General features: G+C 48.4%; 1 protein-coding gene and 1 long non-coding RNA gene across 13 annotated transcripts in view; one reads left to right on the forward strand and one right to left on the reverse strand.

Annotated features, from left to right (window-relative positions):
* ATG10 (autophagy related 10) overlaps window positions 1-8,555 on the reverse strand; it is a 295,508-nt gene extending 286,953 nt beyond the window's left edge. For all 11 annotated transcript variants that reach the window (XM_062212464.1, XM_062212469.1, XM_062212465.1 and 8 more), the window contains exon 1: window positions 8,505-8,555. The gene's annotated coding sequence lies outside the window, so the exon portion shown is untranslated. The remainder of the gene's footprint in view (window positions 1-8,504) is intronic.
* Window positions 8,556-8,934: 379 nt separating this feature from the next.
* The window catches only part of LOC133774353 (uncharacterized), a 98,770-nt gene continuing 89,228 nt past the window's right edge, over window positions 8,935-18,476 (forward strand). For both annotated transcript variants that reach the window (XR_009868061.1, XR_009868060.1), the window contains exons 1-2: window positions 8,935-9,425; window positions 12,300-12,411. This is a non-coding gene — a long non-coding RNA (uncharacterized LOC133774353). The remainder of the gene's footprint in view (window positions 9,426-12,299; window positions 12,412-18,476) is intronic.

Genomic DNA, 18,476 nt, shown 5'->3' on the forward strand with positions numbered 1-18,476 from the left:
GGTATCAGGGATCCAAGTATTTGTGCCATCATCTGCTGCTTCCCAGGATGTGCCAGAATTCTCAGGAAGCTAGAACTGGAATCAGATCCATATGGGATGCAGAGCCAAATGCCCCACTTTGAATTCCTGTAAGTTAATCACATACCTAGCAGTGTCTTTGGTGGAGGCCCTATAACTTTTAGGAACAAGTATCTCAGGAGACTGTGAGAGAATTCTCTACAGCAGTTCGAGTGGACACAGTGAGATGTACTGAATACATGTAAGGGAGGCGCAGGACAGCCAGAAACCGACTATTGCAGGCACAGGAACAAGCCAGAAAGTACACTTTAAACTGCAGTATCTTCAGGGTTCGAGTGGGCTGTCCCCATGATCAACAAGTTTTCCCAGGAACGTCATTTGCATTTCTGGGTGCAGTGCTCCCCACCACCATAGCCCTGAGCTTTGGAGCATTCACCAGTGCCCTGGGGCAATCATCCACAGCAAAGAAGCATCAAGGGGTTAAGTTTTAAGTGTGAAGTCCTAGCCCAGAAAGACTATGCGTTTTCTGATTTCCATAGGCCCCAAAATAAGCACTTTAATTAGTACCTGGGTTACTTCTGAGGAAGAATGGTGCTTAAAAATTGAAACCAAAAATGGATCATTTTGCTAGGACTATCAAAGACCTGGATTTCAAAAGCATTTGGCAGCCTGGGGAGAGTGCAGTGGCACGGCCCAGGCCAATGAAGAGCACAGACAAGCATCAGAAGGGGGGAGGGCAGCTCAGTCTGGCAGCAGCTGCCCAGCAGGATTCACTTTTCCTTCCCTGCCTCCACAATAAAACTGAGAGCCTGGGGCCACTGCTGCTGACACCACATCCTAGTCAGAAGGCCAGTTCCAGACGCTGCTTCCAACCCAGCCTCCTGCTAATGCACCTGGGAAGGCAGCAGAGAAGGCCCAAGGGCTTAGGCCCCTGCCACCCATGTAGGAAACCAGGATGGACTCTCTGACTCCTAGCTTTAGCCTGATCCAGACCTGGCTGTTGCAGCCATTGGAGGAGTGAACCACCAGATGGAAGATTCTCTCTCCCTCTCCCTATATCCCTATTGCTCTGCCTTTCAAATAATCAAATAAATCTTACACACACACACACACACACACGAAATCAAAGTTTCCTCTAGACTGGAAATGAGGCTCTCTGTTGGTAGGTGATATCAGCTCTGATCTCTGTGGCAGGTCCACTGAGGAAGAAGGTAAGAAAGCACCTCACTCTCCCCTACTCTGAACTTTCCTCAGAAAAACAAATACTGAGCTGTACCGGCTTCCACCCGCCAGTCTCTTTCAAGGCAGCTCTGTGCCAATCACACAAAGCACACGACCAGAAGGGAAAGGCAAGGCCATGTGGCACACTGAACACTGTGAAGTAGCCAGTGACAGGTAGCTACAGGAAAAGGATTTGCCCTTGCACTAGTATTGTCTCAATGCTAACACCAAAAACAAACTATGAACTTTCAAATCACACAAAAACAATCTCCCTGTTGTGGGCACAGGACTGAAAACTAAACAACAGGGGTGAAAGCCATCTCTGGAGCATAGAGGAAAATGCAGTCTTCCTAAATCTGGCTGGACTCACCTACCTGCTCTCCAACCTAACACCGAGAAGACTCCTTCTGCACTGGTCTGATGAGGGACGCTTGCTCGCGCTGCCCAGTCAAGGTGAGTACACCAGAACCTTGCCCAGCCACAGGCGACCATGATCAGCTCTTGTCTAAGCAAAGAGGGGCAAAGCCACTTCTGTCCTGGGCTTACACTGGCAAGCAGGGTACAACTTAGAAATTACCTGCTCCACAATGCTCTCAACTAAAGAAGGAAAAGCAAAGGTGGCCTCTGAAGGCAAAAGAAGAGGGAGGGAAAAAATGAGATGAAAAAGGAAACCGGATAAGAAAAAACTGGAAGAAAAGTCCAACATGTAACAGTAGAGACATTAATTAGATGCCGCAGAGAACAGGAGCTGGGGGAAAATCAAATCAGTATTTCAGCATATACTTGTGAGACGCTTTCCAAACACACAGAAGAAAAGGGGCTAAGAGGAAAACAATGCATATTGATTGATGCCAAGGACAAAGAACACAAATCCAACCTGCAAGTAACTGGCATTTCTGAACTGCAATCATAAGCAATGTACAACTGAAAAATGCTTCTGGCTTGGAAAAACAGATTTGAGAGATCTACCTATAAATTAAAAGGATTCGTTATGTTCCTGAGAAAAATTGTTGGACAGAAACTTTTGCCTACATATAACCTAGTAGAATTTCTTAAAAAAGAAAAAGATCCAGGCAGAAAAATCATTTTACCTGTGAAGGAACAAAAATTAAAAGAAGCCTCAGCCATCTTCTCTACCAAGAACACTGGCTGATGAAGGAGCAACACCCACAAAGCCTGGGATTTGCATCTTAGGCTTCCTATCTTAGCATCTGTAACAGGCAGCTGGAGGATTGCCCCAAAGCTAAGAAGGGCACCTCCCCCCACACACACACACTTACAAATGCAAATTACCTACCTGGGAAAATTTGTTGGATCCTGGGGAAAATTCACCCTAACAAGGCACTACAGTTACAAGTATACTTCTTTGGGTTGTAGTCTCTGTAGCAGACACTCTCTGGCTATCCCGCCCCAGAATGTTCAATAAATCCACCTGCTCACTCTGATTGCTCTCGTGAATTCTTTTACAAACTGCCATGCTTACCTCAACTGGTTGCTTCCTCCAACAAGACACAACTGTAGACTTTAAATAAAGGTTGTATTAAATAAAAGAAAAAGTCAAAAAGTACAAGTGAACTTACTGTACATCTGTGCATCAGTTGGACTTTTCCCTACTGAAGCAGATTTCTATGCCATCTGATCTGACACAAGATCACGTTTTTTGTATAAAACCAGACTTCTCTGTAAGCATGTAAGAGAAATTGATCCGCCACTGGTGGTGATCTGAGCTGATTTACCTGCTCAGATTTTCCTGCTGCCTCTGAATAGTGGTACTTGTAAAACAAACTCGAGTCAGCACACAGGCTAATTATACCAGAATTGGGAACTAATGGGGTACGACCTTGGCCAAAAATATCCAACAAATAAGAAGCTACTGAAAACATCAACAAAATATCACAGACTTGGTGCCTGCTGAATATAGATGACAGAGCAATATGTCTCTAAGATACACTACCAAGCACCATTCTCTTAGGGGGAGAAAAAATTGTGAATGGTTGGACATTTTTGAAATGGAAAAGATGTTTCTGGTACGTTTTTCTTCCTGCAAAGTCTCTGTTCAAACAGTAAATAAATGCGCCTTATTAGTTCCATTTATTCATTCAGCAAAGACAAGATCTCAGTCCTTGTTACACCTGTCTTCCTAGGAAGGAATGCCAAATTTTTCCTGGGCAAACCAGAGATTTCACGAAAAGGGAGTCTGGAAGACATGAATTTAATTCTTGAATAACTTAACTGTCAAAGTTGAAAAGGGTCTACCAGGTGGAGATAAAGACACCCCTAAAAACTGGAAGAGCTCCTGCAAAAACAGGGCCTGAGTGCATATTAGAAAGATAAATAAATAATGGCAGTGGATACAGCACAGGCTGGGTGGAGTGGCGTGCTGGCCAAGTCCAGTGTTTTCCAACTCCCCTGCTTAACCTCTCTCCAGGGGAGTGTTTGGAAACAAATAGGGTCATACTGGGTTGTCCAAGTCCAAGGATTCTAGTTTGCTGTTGCCATTTAGTGCCCAGGAAGTGGGGGGAGAGGGGGTAAATTATCCTACAATGTTCAGAAATCTCTCACACGAGGAAGAACTGTCCATAAAAATGCCAGGAGAGTCCCTTGACAAATACTGGGGAGTAGAGTAGGATCTGACCAAATTTGAGGAACTTAACTCCTGGACTTTTGAGTATTCCCTAAATCTGCAATCAAAATCTGCATTTCACTCATTACATACTTATTTCCAAGTGTTGTAGGATAAACTAGGGGTGGGCGTTTTGTGTAGTGCCATAAGGAGTGCCTAAGTTTGTGTCCTAGCTCTGCTTCCAACTCTAGCTTCTTGCTAATGCACACACTGGGAGGCAGTGCTGGAGTAACTGCCACCAACACAGAAGACCTAGACTGAGTTCTGGGCTTCTGGGTTTGACCTAGCCCAACCCCAGCTGATGGGAGTGAACCAGCAATGTCAGATCCCTGTCTGTCTCTGTTTCTTTCAAATAAAAAAAAAAAAATGTGATAAATCTTTTTTAAAAGGTAAACTAAGGGGCTGGCGCTGTGGCTCACTTGGCTAATCCTCCGCCTGTGGCGCCGGCACCCTGGGTTCTAGTCCCAGTTGGGGCGCTGGGTACTAGTCCCGGTTGCTCCTCTTCCAGTCCAGCTCTCTGCTGTGGCCCGGGAGGGCAGGGGAGGATGGCCCAGGTCCTTGGGCCCTGAACCCGCACGGGAGACCGGTAAAAAGCACCCGGCTTCTGGCTTCAGATCGGCACAGTGCCGGCTGTGACAGCCATTAGGGGAGTGAACCAACGGAAGGAAGACCTTTCTCTCTGTCTCTCTCTGTCTCACTGTCTAACTCTGCCTGTCAAAAAAAAAAAAAGGTAAACTAAGGCACATTTTGAAGAATTTATTTGAGCAACTATCTATGAATTGGGCAGCTCCAGAAGGCGAGCAGTATGCATTCTACCAAACACAAGGCTGGGGCCGGCTCTGTGCATAGTAGGTTAAGCCTCCACCTGTGGCACTGGCATCCCATATGGATGCCAGTTCCTGTCCTGGCTGCTCCACTTCCCATCCAGCTCTCTGCCAATGGCCTGGGAAAGCAGTAGAAAGATAGCTCAATTCCTTGGGCCCCTGTACCCACATGGGAGACCTGGCTCCTGGCTTCAGATCAACCCAACTCCCTCCATCCGCTGCAGCCATTTGGGAAATGAACCAGAGGATGGAAGAACTTTGTCTCTGCCCCTGTCTGTAACTCTGCCTCTCATATAATACATTAAAAACAAAACAAAACCCCACAAAACTCTTATGGAGTCAGTGCTAAAGCAAGGCAAACAAAGGATCTGACTGGCTACAGGAGAGCAGTGGTCTTATTTGGGTCATTCCAGTGGAAAACTCCTGGTCCTAGATGAGATGGTATTTTCTGATTAAACGTAGGTTTCCTTTCCTAGAAGGCGACCATTGACACAGAAGTGGGTTTGGGTTTGTTTCCCTGGGAATCCAAGATGCTAGAATTTCTTCAGGTAACGGTCTCCCAATTACTTAACACTCGAGATGACGTTTTTGCTGAGCAAGGGGAATGTTTACTTCCTTGCTTTGACTATCACAAAGCTTAGAACTTAGTGTGTGGCCTATGTTTAATAACGGCTCAACTTCTCATCATGTTTATTCCAGTGTAATGCACCTGATCTCATGTTTCTAGTTAAGCTTCATTTTCTCATAATTCTGTTTTACCTTTATTTTATATTGATTCTATTATGTGTTTCAAACACTTTTAAAACAAAATAAAATTAGGAGCAACACGGGATGACACTGTAGCACAGGATAAGCCACTGCCTGTGACACCAGCATCCCACGGCTGCTCCACTTCTGATTCAGCTTCCTGCTAACAGGCCTGGGAAAGCAGCAGCAGATGACCCAAATACCTGGTCCCTGCAACCTACTTGGGAGATCTGGATAGAATTCCAGGCTCCTGGCTTCGCCCTGGCCAACCCCAGCTGTTGTGGCCATCTGGGAAGTAAATCAGCTGATAGAAGATCTGTTTCTCTCTGTCTATCCCTCTCTGTCTGTAACTCTGTATTTCAAATAAATAAATCTTGTTTTTTAAAAAATTGGGAGCTTATATTAGGTTTTTATATTATGTGGCCATCTGGAGACTGAACCAGCAGATAAAAGATCTGTGGCTCTCTGGCTCTCCCTCTCACTCTGTAACTCTGCCTTTCAAATAAATCTTAAAAAAAAAATATATGGGAGCAACAGATGAAAAATAGAAAACGGGCAATTAAATTAGTAAGACAGAAAGAAAAACACATTACACTGAGCCCTCACAATCATCCTGGGAAAGCTTCAGGGGACTTTTTAAAAGGAAAGGGTGTATATTACAAGATCTTTGCTTTCAACAGTTTGCAATAAAATTTGTAAGAAAGAATTCAAACTGGAGTGAACATTAGAGAATAAAAGACAATAAAACGATAAATTGTGTAACCACTGTTTAAGGAATTAGCATGGATTAAAATAATTAAAATAGCATGTATTGAGCTCTTACTGTGAACCAAGAACTGTGGTAACTCAAGTCCTCACAGTGACCCTCTGAGGAAAGTTACTAGGATCTTCTGCTCCACAAATGAGGAAATGGAGTCAGAGAGGGTAAGCAACTTGTGCAAATTACACAGCAGTTAAGTGCAGCTTAACTAAGGCCCCCAGGAACCAGAAGGTGCACCACATGGGAGTTAGATTTCAGCCAGTCCTTGAACTGTGAGAGGCAGCAAGCAACTGATACACAATCTAAAACTAAAAGCACTGTCCACTCAAAACATCGGGCCCTGGGAAACTATTACAGATGCTCAAGCTCAGAAGAGATGATTGAAAAGTTTTCTCGGAAAGATATGACTTAACAGTGATAGGAAATAATCCTAACTTGGAAGTTCAACTCTTAGTACACTGCCTTCCTGGATCCCATAAACATCCATGCCCAGGCCCCTCAAGCCTGGGGTGCCCAGCACATTTCTACACAGGTCTCAGCAACCTCTCCCTAATCAGGATGCCTTCCAGTGAGGCTTCTCCTCCATCCCCCTACTTTTCAATTGTTTTATACCCAGCCTCCTTATCCCCTGAAGACTTCTGTTTTCCACAGATCATCTCTATGGTTGTTTCTGTTGTGGTTTCCTGATTGTATTTATGATTCAAACACAACCTCTAAGGTCCCAAACGCATCTCAAGTCTTCAGACTTAATAAATCAAGCCCCGTCGTAAGCAGTCTACTTACTTAAGTTTTACCCTGCTTGTTTTTCCTAAGGGGCTACTTATCGTTCTGAGAAACTTATTAAGGATTAGACTGCTATCCACATATAATTAGCCATAAAACATTATTCCTAATTTGATCGTCTGATAATGCAGCAAAATTTCAGTTCACTTTTGTCCTAAATAAAACCAGAGGTGGTAGGAAAGAGAAATAGGGGACAGAGAAAAATCATCTTACACAATTCCATACCACAGTGAGTCCCTCAATGAAAACTATCAACAATATTTAAATTCTGTAATTTGCAGGACTATAGCTTCAGTTTCTCAATATTTATCTTTTGGTCCAGGTTTTCATTTTGCAAAGTTTCCTCTCACTGACATTTGCCCTCCGGAAGTGGTGCGAAGGAATCTGCTTTAAGCACCCCATGGGGCCCATGTTCTCCAGTCCCGAAAAGTACGGTTAAGCTTGTGCCACTCAAGCGCAGGCCACTGCCAAACCCTCAGAGTTACAATAAACATGACTCAGAAGAGGCCTGTGGCCAAGATTTATGGAGCTCGGGATGAAGGGGCACGCTGCAACACGAACCCTGAAGAAAATCACGTGTGACTGCTAGGTTAGGATACAGAAGACCCTATAAAGCAGCACAGCCACCACCTCCAGGGGTACTTCCGTCTCCTAACAACAGTCGGTGCCTCAGTGGGTCAGAAAGATCACACCCTGTGGCCATGGAGCCTCCCTCCACCAGGCCTCGCGGGAAGGCCCCACGCCTTTGCCCACTTTCCGCCATCTTCCTATAAATGTCCACCGGCAGGCCTTTCTGCACACCACGTACCGCCTCCGTGTCGCCCTAGGCTAAGGCTGGGCGCGGGGGCGGCCCCGGGGACCCAGTCCTCTAGGGCTCGGCACGCGGACAAGGCCTCGGGCCCCAAGGCCGACACCGCCGGGCGGGAAGGCTGGGCGCGGGGGCGGCCCCGGGGACCCCCGTCCTCTGGGGCGCGGCACACGGACAAGGCCTCGGGTCCCAAGGCCGAGACCACCGGCGCCGGGCGGGAAGGCTGGGCGCGGGGGCGGCCCCGGGGACCCCCGTCCTCTGGGGCGCGGCACACGGACAAGGCCTCGGGTCCCAAGGCCGACACCGCCGGGCGGGAAGGCTGGGCGCGGGGGCGGCCCCGGGGACCCCCGTCCTCTGGGGCGCGGCACGCGGACAAGGCCTCGGGTCCCAAGGCCGAGACCACCGGCGCCGGGCGGGAAGGCTGGGCGCGGGGGCGGCCCCGGGGACCCCCGTCCTCTGGGGCGCGGCACGCGGACAAGGCCTCGGGTCCCAAGGCCGACACCGCCGGGCGGGAAGGCAGCGCGGCCCCGGCGCCCGCAGCCCGGCCCGGGGGCCGCAGCACGGGCCCGCAGGCCACGCGCGGACTCCCGCGTCCGCGGCCTCGTGTTCGGGGCCGCGCTGCCGCCCGCCCGCCCTTCCTCCCGCCCCAGGAGTGGGGCGAGGACGCGCGGGAAGCTGAGGCGGGAGGCGGCCGCCGCCATTGGCTGCGAGGATACTCACCCCGCTCCGCTCGGCGCCCGGCCCCGGCGCCCGGCCAGGCGGGGCGGGGCGGCGGGGCCGACAGGAGCGGAGGGAGGCGCCCGGGGAGCGGGTGCGGCCCGGGGGAGCGGGTGCGGCGCCGAGCCGGAGCGAGCGAGGGGAGGCCCGCCGAGCCGCCCTGGCCCCGCCTCAGGGGCCGGGGCGCGGGCACCGAGTCGGAGCATGCGCACTGCGCCGAGCCGCGCGGGCGGGTGACGTAGTCGGCCGCGCGCTCGGAGCTGGGCCCTGGACGTGGCCGGGTGTGAGGCCGCTTCGCTGTCCGCATCCGGAGCCATCCGGCCCTGCTCTTCCACGGGGGCGTTGGCGGCGCCCTCGGCGGGACGCAGAGGGGACCGTGTGACCGGCAGCGGAAGGTGCCGCTGTCTGGGGCACACGGCAGGAGGAGGGATGAAAGTGGGGCGACCCGCCAGGCCGGCACCCACATAGTGCTGGGCACCCCGCTTTAAACTTAAGAGGGAGGCGGAAATTAGGACTCCTAGTGTGGACAAGGGTTCCTCTGTGGTACGTAAAATGCAGTGAGACCAGGGGGCGGAGCTGCAGCCTGTGGGGCCTGCACCCCATGGAAGGTGCTCCCATCCAGCTCCCTGCTCCTGGCCCTGGAGACCAGCGGAGATGACCGCTCACCCCGGAGACCCGAGTGAAGCGCCTGGCTTTGGCCCGGCCCAGCCCCAGCCAGTGTGGCCATCTGAAGGTCTCTCCGTCTTTCTCTTAAAGAAATCATTGACAGAATTACGTGGGGTGGGAATGAAAGACTAGAAAAGGCACCAAATGATCAGACTGCAACTGCCCCCTCCAACAGCAGACCGGAATTGGTTGGGAAAGAAAGCAAGGAAGTGAACCGGGAGCTCCCTTTGAGCCTTGAGCTGATCGACGGTCTAGGTGGTAGGTACAGCGGACACTGGATGCTGCTTTTCGTTTCCAGTAATTATTTCAAAATAAAGGGTTTTTTAAATTTTTTTTTTTCTTATTTTAGAGGCATAGATAGACAGATCTTCCATCCGCTGGTTCACTCCCCAGATGGTCATAAAGGGTAGGGCTGGACTAGGCTCAACCAGGAGCCAAGAGTTCCATCCTGATCTCCAGGTTTCCCGTGTGGGTGGCAGGGATCCAAACACTTGAGCCGTCATCTGCTATCTCCCAGGGTGTGCATTAGCAGGAAGCTGGAACCTGAAACTGAAATCGGAAAAGACCCCCTAAAATTTACCCTGAAATGTTCCCTTAAAGTTCCCTAGAAATGCTATCCAGGGTGCCGGAATTCGGGGTGCATTACGATTTCAACACGGGCTTATTACTAAATCCCTGATGTTAATAAGCCCGAGAGGGTTCTTGCCTAATATTTAGAGAAGAATTCTAAATACCGGCACAGATAAACGAGGCAGCATGGTACGTTTTAAGCTTTTATTTAGTAAGAAAGATGCATAAGAGAGTGAGAGCTTTATTTAGGAGAGAGAAGTGAATGGGGGTTCATACCCAGCACCAGGAACCAGCCACGTGGATGAGCGGAAGTCTAGAGCACACAGCCCGAAGGCAATGCGCCCTGGAGGCGCAGGGCTACAGCAAGCCCCTTCCTAGTAAGAGGCCAGGGAAGAAGAGCAGGCTGGGCCACACTGTGCCCTAGGCTTTTAACCCACTTCCAAAGGGGAGTGGTTAATTAACCTGATTGGCTGGTGGGCACCCAGGTGTGGCCAGGTAGGGGGATGAGGCCACACAGGGGTGTGGTGAAGGCGTGGTCTTCCAGGTCACTAACCTAAGGTGGACTCTGAACCCAGGTGTTGTGATATTGGCCGTGTTTGTCCCAAGTGGTGTCAACAGCTGTGCCAAAAGCCTGCTCCCCCCCCCCCCCCCAAGATAAAAAGAACAGCGGTGACCAGGGCTGAGGTTTGGGGAAAGGGGTTGACGAAAAACCAGCCTGACGGTATTGTTCGAGATCTTAATTATACTGGTGATTAAACCACTGGCGTATTTGTCAAAACCCTTCACAAGATAAATTTTACTGCCTGGGAAATAGTTCAAAACTCAGCCTTTAAAAAGATGCCACTAGTAACAGTGAACTTCCACTGGCATTTCTGAGAAAGTATGCATGTAAGTCAACTGCTGTTTGCCAGCTGAAATGATCCATTCGATTTTTGTGAAGTTTAAGAAAGTAAATTCTGGGGGTGGGCACTTGCGGCATAGCTGGGTAAAGCGCCACCTGCCACCCGACATCCCATATGGGCATGGAGTTCCTGTCTCTGCTGCTCCACTCCAACCCAGCTCCCCACAGGTGAATTCTGAAAAACATTCTCCTTCAACTAAGCAGTTAGCTTTCAAACAGCGTTTATGTATTAAAACTGTATGTATGGAATACATGAAATCTGTTCTTTATGCAGTTTTTTAGAAAAGCGTTCACATCTGAAAGTAAAAAAAAAAGCATCCTTTTACATTGTATTCAATATTTTTAAAAGATTTTATTTATTTATTTATTTGAGAGGTAGAGTTACAGACAGTGAGAGGGAGAGAGAGAGAGAGAAAGGTCTTCCTTCCATTGGTTCACCCTCCAAATGGCCGCAGCGGCCGGAACTGCACCAATCTGAAGCCAAGAGCCAGGTGCTCCTTCCTGGACTCCCACTCGGGTGCAGGGCCCAAGCACTTGGGCCATCTTCTACTGCTTTCCCAGGCCACAGCAGAGAGCTGGATTGGAAGAGGAGCAGCCGGGACTAGAACCGGCAACCATATGGGATGCTGGTGCCACAGGCAGAGGATTAACCTGTGCCACAGCACAGCCCCTCAATGTTTTTTTTTAAAAGATTGATTCATTTGAAAAGCAAAGTGACAGAGACACATCTTCAATCCACCAATTCACCTCCCACATGGCTGCAACAGCTGGGCAGGGTCAGGCTGAAGTTAGGAACCAGGATCTCCTGACGTGGGTAGCAGAGGCCTGGGTAGCTGGACCACCCTTCTCTGTTGTCCCAGGCACGTTAGCAGGAAGCGGAACAGCCAGAACTTGAACCAGCAGTCTGCTGTGGGATGCCCTTGTCATGAGTGGCAACTTAACTCACTGCACCATGGTACACTTTAGAAACACTGTCTGTGCAATAAGTATACCGTGTTAGCTTAAAAAGGTGGTTTTTTTTGTTTGTTTTTTGTTTTTTATGCTGAAGAAGTTTTCAAGTTTCATCACTCAAATCAAGTAAACTCGCAAGTACTTCCTCTCATCCTATCGCTCAGGGATGGCACTGGTCTGTGTCGGTGTTTACCCTGCAGCACTATGAAGTGTTTAGGACAGAGTCCATCATCATAGCACCCCTAGCATCAGCAGGACCCACTCCCCCCCAGTAAATATTTGTTGAATAAAAGAGTATTAACTAAAAAACCCTAAAGTTTAGTCACCACCTTCTATAGCTTCAGAAGCTTTGTACATCATCTCATGACACAGTCATGAGATTTCCATTTTACAGATGTGAAAACCAAGACTGAGAATTAAAAGGGAGAGAACCGTTCCATCTTCATTCTACAAGTCCAATGCTACCCTGATACTCAGTATCCCGTGCTGATTTGGATGCTGAGTGTCTCCCCACGGCCCATGTGTTAAAAGTTTGGGTCCCCAGGGTGGTGCCATTGGGAATGGTGGAACCTTTTACAGATGGGGGTAGAGGGTGGCTCTTAAGTCATCTTGGGTGTGCCTCAGCAGGCGCTTTGCATGTGACATCTTAAGTTCTCACTAGAGTATTATAAAAATCTGACTTTGAGTCTGCCCACTCTTTCTGCTTCCAGACTTGAGATGTGATGACTTTAATAGTAGGTGCTCCTGCACTGCCTTTTGTTACCCCCATGAGAGAACAGAGTAATGGGGCTGCCTACATCTTGGATCTGAACTTTCAAAACTGTAAGTAAAGTAAATGTTTTCTTTATTAAGTTAGGCTGCCTCAGGTGTTGCATTATAGAAATGGAAAGCTGATGAATGCAGTGTGTATCTGCTTGGCTGCTCTTGCTAAGTGTAATGTTTTTCATTTTGTTTTTTTGACAAGTCAGAGTTAGTGAGAGAGAGAGAGACTGAGAGAAAGGTCTTCCTTCTGTTGATTCACCCCCCAAATGGCCACTACAGCCGGCGTGCTGCGCCGATCCAAAGCCAGGAGCCAGGTGCTTCCTCCTGGTCTCCCATGCGGGTGCAAGGCCCAAGGACCTGGGCCATCCTCCACTGCACTCCCGGGTCATAGCAGAGAGCTGGACTGGAAGAGGAACAACCGGGACAGAATCCGGCGCCCCAACTGGGACTAGAACCCGGGGTGCCGGCGCCACAGGCAGAGGATTAGCCAAGTGAGCCATGGCACTGGCCAAGTGTAATGTTTTTAAGGTTGATTCATGTTCTCGTATTTACCAGTAATTAGTTACTCTTTATTGTTAAGTAGTATTCCAGTATATGAATATAGCACAGTGTGCTTAACTGTTCATTTGGGAAGAACATTTAGCTTTTGGCTATTATCAGGAAAAGCTGCTGTGACTAACCATACACAAAGATTTTTGTGGACGTATGTTTTCATTTCTCTTAAGTAAATACCTAGGGGTAGACATATATTTTGTGACCATTATGGAAATAATTGTGTTCAACTAATATTTTACATTATCTTCTTTAGCTTGGAGCTTGTCTTATTTGATAATTCTAATTTAGAGAATTTTTTGTCTTGCTCAATTTATTTATCTTATTGAAATTAAACATGTTTCATAGTATATGCTTTATTTGATTTTTGGTAGTAGACATGTGGTTACAGTATTTAGGATTAGGGACTATGGCATGACATTCTAGGATTTAAATATTTGTATAGAAATAGCAATGGAGGATTGCTTTTTAAATTAATCAGTATTATTGGGCAAACAAAGATCTTCCATTCACTAGTTCATTCACTGAATGCCTTCGATAGCTAGGACTAGATCAGGCCAAAGCTAGCAGCCAGGAACTCAGTCCAGGTATCCCATGTGGGTGGCAGAGACACAAGTACTAGACTTCACCTGTAGCTTCCTAGGGTGTTCTTTAGGTGAAAGCTGGAATTGGGAGCAGAGCCAATGTGGGATACAGGCTTCCCAAGCACTATATTCATCACTACACCAAATACCTACCCTGGATTGTCATTCTTTTAATGACAACATCTAGGGGACGGCGCTGTAGTGCAACAGGTTAAAGCCCTGGCATCCCATATGGACGATAGTTCTAGTCCCAGCTGCTCCTCTTCTGATCCAGCTCTCTGCTATGGCCTGGGAAAGCAATAGAAGATGGCCCAAGTCCTTGGGCCCCTGAACCCATGTGGGAGACCAGGAAGAAGCTCCAGGCTCCTGGCTTAGGACTGGCACAACTCCGGCCGTTGCAGCCATCTGGGGAGTGAACCAGTGGATGGAAAACCTCTCTCTCTGTCTCTACCTTTCTTCGTAACTCTGTCTTTCAAATAAATAAAATAAAATCTTATAAAAAAATTGACAACATGTAATCCTATAATTATGTTTTCTTAGAAAACTTCTAAAGGTTACTGGAAATTGCTTGTAGAGGTTTGACATAACAAAGAGTGAAGGTAATGCAGTGGCACGTTGGACTCAGAGTGTGTAACAGTGGGATTCTTGCCACGCTTCTGTTGGAGGATCTAGGCTGTGCTAAGGAGGATAGCGCATTTCAGGAAGTTATCCAAATTGAATAATCTGAGTAAGGCTGAACTGTTTTACTTAGTGAATTTTCTAATTGGCATTGTCTATTATTTCTAACACTTTTGGTTTGGCATTTTTATCTTTCAAGCATCTGAGGACAGTTAGAAGCTATAGCTGTGTTTTAAATTAATCAGGGGAGTTCAGTGTTCTGAAAGGGTCACCCTGTCTGATATCATCCAGAGCACTTGGTTTTTCCATTGGATTTGTTGGAGAGCCCCATGTCCTCTTAGTAGAAAAACCAGGCATTTCTCTAGCACACCCTTCTGGGTTATCAGATTCTCGCCTTGTTGTCTTCCTGGCAGTTCATTGTAAGTTACAGATAGTTGATATGTAAATTATATCCTATCTGGCAGTGGTGATTTTGTTTGAGAGATCCTATCTACAGGTTCTTGCCTCAAATTCCAGCAATGACCAAAGGTGAGCTCTGGCTGAGTCCGAGACTGGGACTGCAGTCCAGGTCCCCACCAGGGTGTCAGGAACCCAATTACTCAGGCCATCATCCGTGCCTCCCAGGGTCTGCACTGGCAGAAAACTCCATCAGGTGCGAGAGCCGGAAATCAAGCCCAGGTATTCCAATGTGGGAACACAGACATCTTAATGACTAGGTTAAATGGCTGCTCCAGCTAGCAGTGATTTTAATCAACCCATCCCTCACCTTTCCACAGGAAAAACCAGTTCTGTCCCATTTTTCCTCATTTCTTCCTATTGTGTTGTTATGGGCAACTCAGCCCAAGCTGGGCTTCTTTCAAGTTCTGTCTCCACCCATGAAAGAATTCAAGGAGGAGCCCTAAAAATGTACAAGAAAGCATGTTTTATTGAACAGCGTGAGTGTGGGCAACTTTTCTTTCCAAAGAAGGAACTGCTGCTGCCCCAACTGAAGTAGGGGGTCATCCTTTTATACGGTAGGGGTAGTGTCCTAATTGAATATTCACATGGAGCGCAGTTTTGGCAGGACTTGAATATTTCTTGCTTCCATGACCCCATTTATGGAAATCTCAGCAGTGTCATGGCATATCCACGGGGGGGGGGGGGGGGGGGGGGGAGCTGCAGCACAAACGTTGTCATCTCTAGGAAGGTGTCATGGCGCCGTTGCATGATGGGGGATGGGTGTGCCAAGCTTGCATTCGTGTTGGAAGGGCCTGGGTTTTGTGTGGTGGGGGGCAGTGGCCCAGGTGCGGCTGGCAGTTTCTGAGGCCTTCTTTGCTTACAAGCTCCCTACTTAGCTGCATCATTTCTTCCCTCAGAGATTTTTCACCCCTCAGTCCCTCACCCAGCTTTATTCCCTCAACCATCCCATAAGGGAGGGCACTGCAGGAAGGTCAGTCTTCTCTGTTTCATGAAAACTCTGGGCATTGTACTTGCCTGGCCAAGGAACAAAGATCCCTTACTGGCTGATCCAGAGGTGTTTGAGGAGCTCGAGGTCTGTCACCAGTCATTGGCTTGAATCCCTGCATCGTTTCTACATGAAATCTGAAAGCTGAAAGACAGATTTGATAATTAAGCTGAGTACAGTTAGGCAAAGAAGACACCAGAGTAGGCACCGTGGCAGAGAAGGCGGAGTATTTTCTATTACTTCCCAGGTAGTGAAGCTGGCAGGCTTCCCTTTCCGAAATCATCCTGAATCCTTTTGATCTCTTTCCGTGAACCCACCATAGTTAATGGAGTGCAGCAGGTTTCATTAGTCGCTGCACATACTCCGCCTTGTCCTGCCAGTACATGTTCTAGGTCCAGTTGGTTGTCCATGACCACGTCAACTGCGGCATCCAGAGAATCATGTGGTTGCTGGGCTAAGTTGCCAAGGCAACCGTTTCCTCTGAGCAGTGTCATGGGATGTAATAAGATTCCCTCCCATTATGGAGAAGCGTCCAGTGAGCTTCACTGTCAATAGCAACTTCCCAAGAGAAATAGGAAAGCATCAACTAGAAGGAGCAGCAGCCTAATGTCCCTTTCTAGGGAGAAGTATGTAGCAGAGGCACCCATTCTACTTATAGTTTTGCTTTTCAAAGATAAATTTGAAGTCATCAATTGGTTCACATGTATACACAGAATTATCCTCTGGGTGTACCCACGAAGACTCAAGTGGTAGAGATTTAATTCTTTTTTTTTTTTTTTTTTTTTTTTTTTTTAATTTTTGACAGGCAGAGTGGACAGTGAGAGAGAGAGAGAGACAGAGAGAAAGGTCTTCCTTTGCCGTTGGTTCACCCTCTAATGGCCGCCGCGGTAGTGCGCTGCGGCCGGCGCGCCGCGCTGTTCCGATGGCAGGAGCCAGGTGCTTCTCCTGGTCTCCCATGGGGTGCAGAGCCCAAACACTTGGGCCATCCTCCACTGCACTCCCTGGCCACAGCAGAGAGCTGGCCTGGAAGAGGGGCAACCGGGACAGGATCGGTGCCCCGACCGGGACTAGAACCCGGTGTGCCGGCGCCGCAAGGCGGAGGATTAGCCTGTTGAGCCACGGCGCCGGCCTCTTTTTTTTTTTTTTAATAAAGATTTATTTATTTATTTGAAAGGCAGAGTTACAGAGAGGCAGAGGCACAGAGATAGAGAGAGAAAGTCTGTCATCTGCTGGTTCACCCTCCAAATGATTGCAATGATCGGAGCTGGGCCAATCCAAAGCCAGGAGCCAGGAGCTTCTTCCGGGTCTCCCACGTGGGTGCAAGAGCCCAAGGACTTGGGCCATCTTCTTCTGCTTTCCCAGGCCATAGTAGAGAGCAGGACCAGAAGTGGAGCAGCCAGTACTGGAACCGGCGCCCATATGGGATGCCGACTTTACCCACTACACTGCGGCGCCAGCCCCGAGGTTTAATTCTTGACAGATGCAGTAGGAGTGCTAAGTAATACCTGATAGGATCTCTTCCATTTAGGCTGTGACTGGTCAGAGGGAGTTATTTCTCTCCAGTTTTTTTTTTTTTTCTTAAACAAAACTAGATCTGTTGGGGAGATTAATTGTTCATGATTTTTGAATTTTTGTGTCACCAAAAACTGATGAGAGACAAGGACATCTCTCTAGCATAACAGAGGCAGAATAAATTTTGGGGAGTAAGGTTTGCGATCAACTCCTTTGAGTGTGTTGAGGGTAGGGATCCTGCATGGAAATTCAGTACACAGTGAGTGGCTCCTATGAGATCAGTATTCTTACCTGTGATACTCAAGACCATTTGGAGCTCCAGAAATGAGCTAGTTGTAGGGTTTGTAGGAGCTGCCTGAGTTTCCAGACCCCTCAGTCCTCAGACAAGGGCCTCAGAGAACTGAGAGACCCCCTCCCCCTGCCTCCTGCCACTTCCTGCAGAGCTGAGGGCAATCATTTGAGGACAGGGGCCGAGTGGGCTTTTCTGATGGCGATAGTCCTTGTGCCAGTCTCCCAGCCTCCCACTCCTGATACATTCTTCTCTTGGACTGTTCAGCCACAGTAGGGTGCCCTGTAGGTTGGCCCTGGGGTGACGGGGCGCTGATGACAGTGACTGCTATCCCGTGAGCCTGTCACGTGGATTGTTGTTTCCGACTCTGGGGTACACTTTCCTCCTCAGCCTTGTCTCAATTTTTAAAACTACAGATGCTGTATCTAGAATCTGGTTCATAAAGCAAAGCCTGTCACTGTGCTGAGACTTCAAACCTCTTGTAACCAAAACCCCATGCCTGCCCTCCTCATCCCAGGGGTCAACTGAAATGCCAGAGCAATCACAGGAAGCCCCAGGGTGTGAGATGAGCACCAGGCATGCCAGGTCTCTTGTGGAGCCTTGGCTTTTCATTTTCTCTCCCTAGATCACCAGGAAGCTTTTTCAGCTATGGGATACTCTACATCCATTCCCATGGACTCACCTCTGGGTTTCTACGCATGAAAAATGGGAAAACTCTGGGACCAGAGGTTATAAACAAGAAGAAGCTCATTTTCTTTTGCAACACTGTCATAACATGAGCCAGAGAATGGAAAAATCTGGCCAGCAAACTTGACTCTCAGCTTTACTAGTGTTTTCCAACTATACCTCTTTGCAAGACACAGCAAAAATTCCTTACATCCAGGTCTTTATAGCACTCTTCAAAACCTCATCCTTGAAGGGACTGTGGACTCTATTATGCCCCTCATGACCTACAGACAAAGGATACAGGGGAGCGGCAGCTGCATGTGGAAGGTGATCCACTACTGAGTGCCTCCTCTGTCCCCAGCTCCATGTTTCCCAGCACTGGAACCATGCCCAGGGGCCGCTGGTTCCTCCCCTGTCCCTGGATCCCCACCCCCTTTACCTGCTCTTAGCCTCCAGCTGC

Source organism: Lepus europaeus, chromosome 15, assembly GCF_033115175.1.
Source record: "Lepus europaeus isolate LE1 chromosome 15, mLepTim1.pri, whole genome shotgun sequence".
Lineage (NCBI taxonomy): Eukaryota > Metazoa > Chordata > Mammalia > Lagomorpha > Leporidae > Lepus > Lepus europaeus.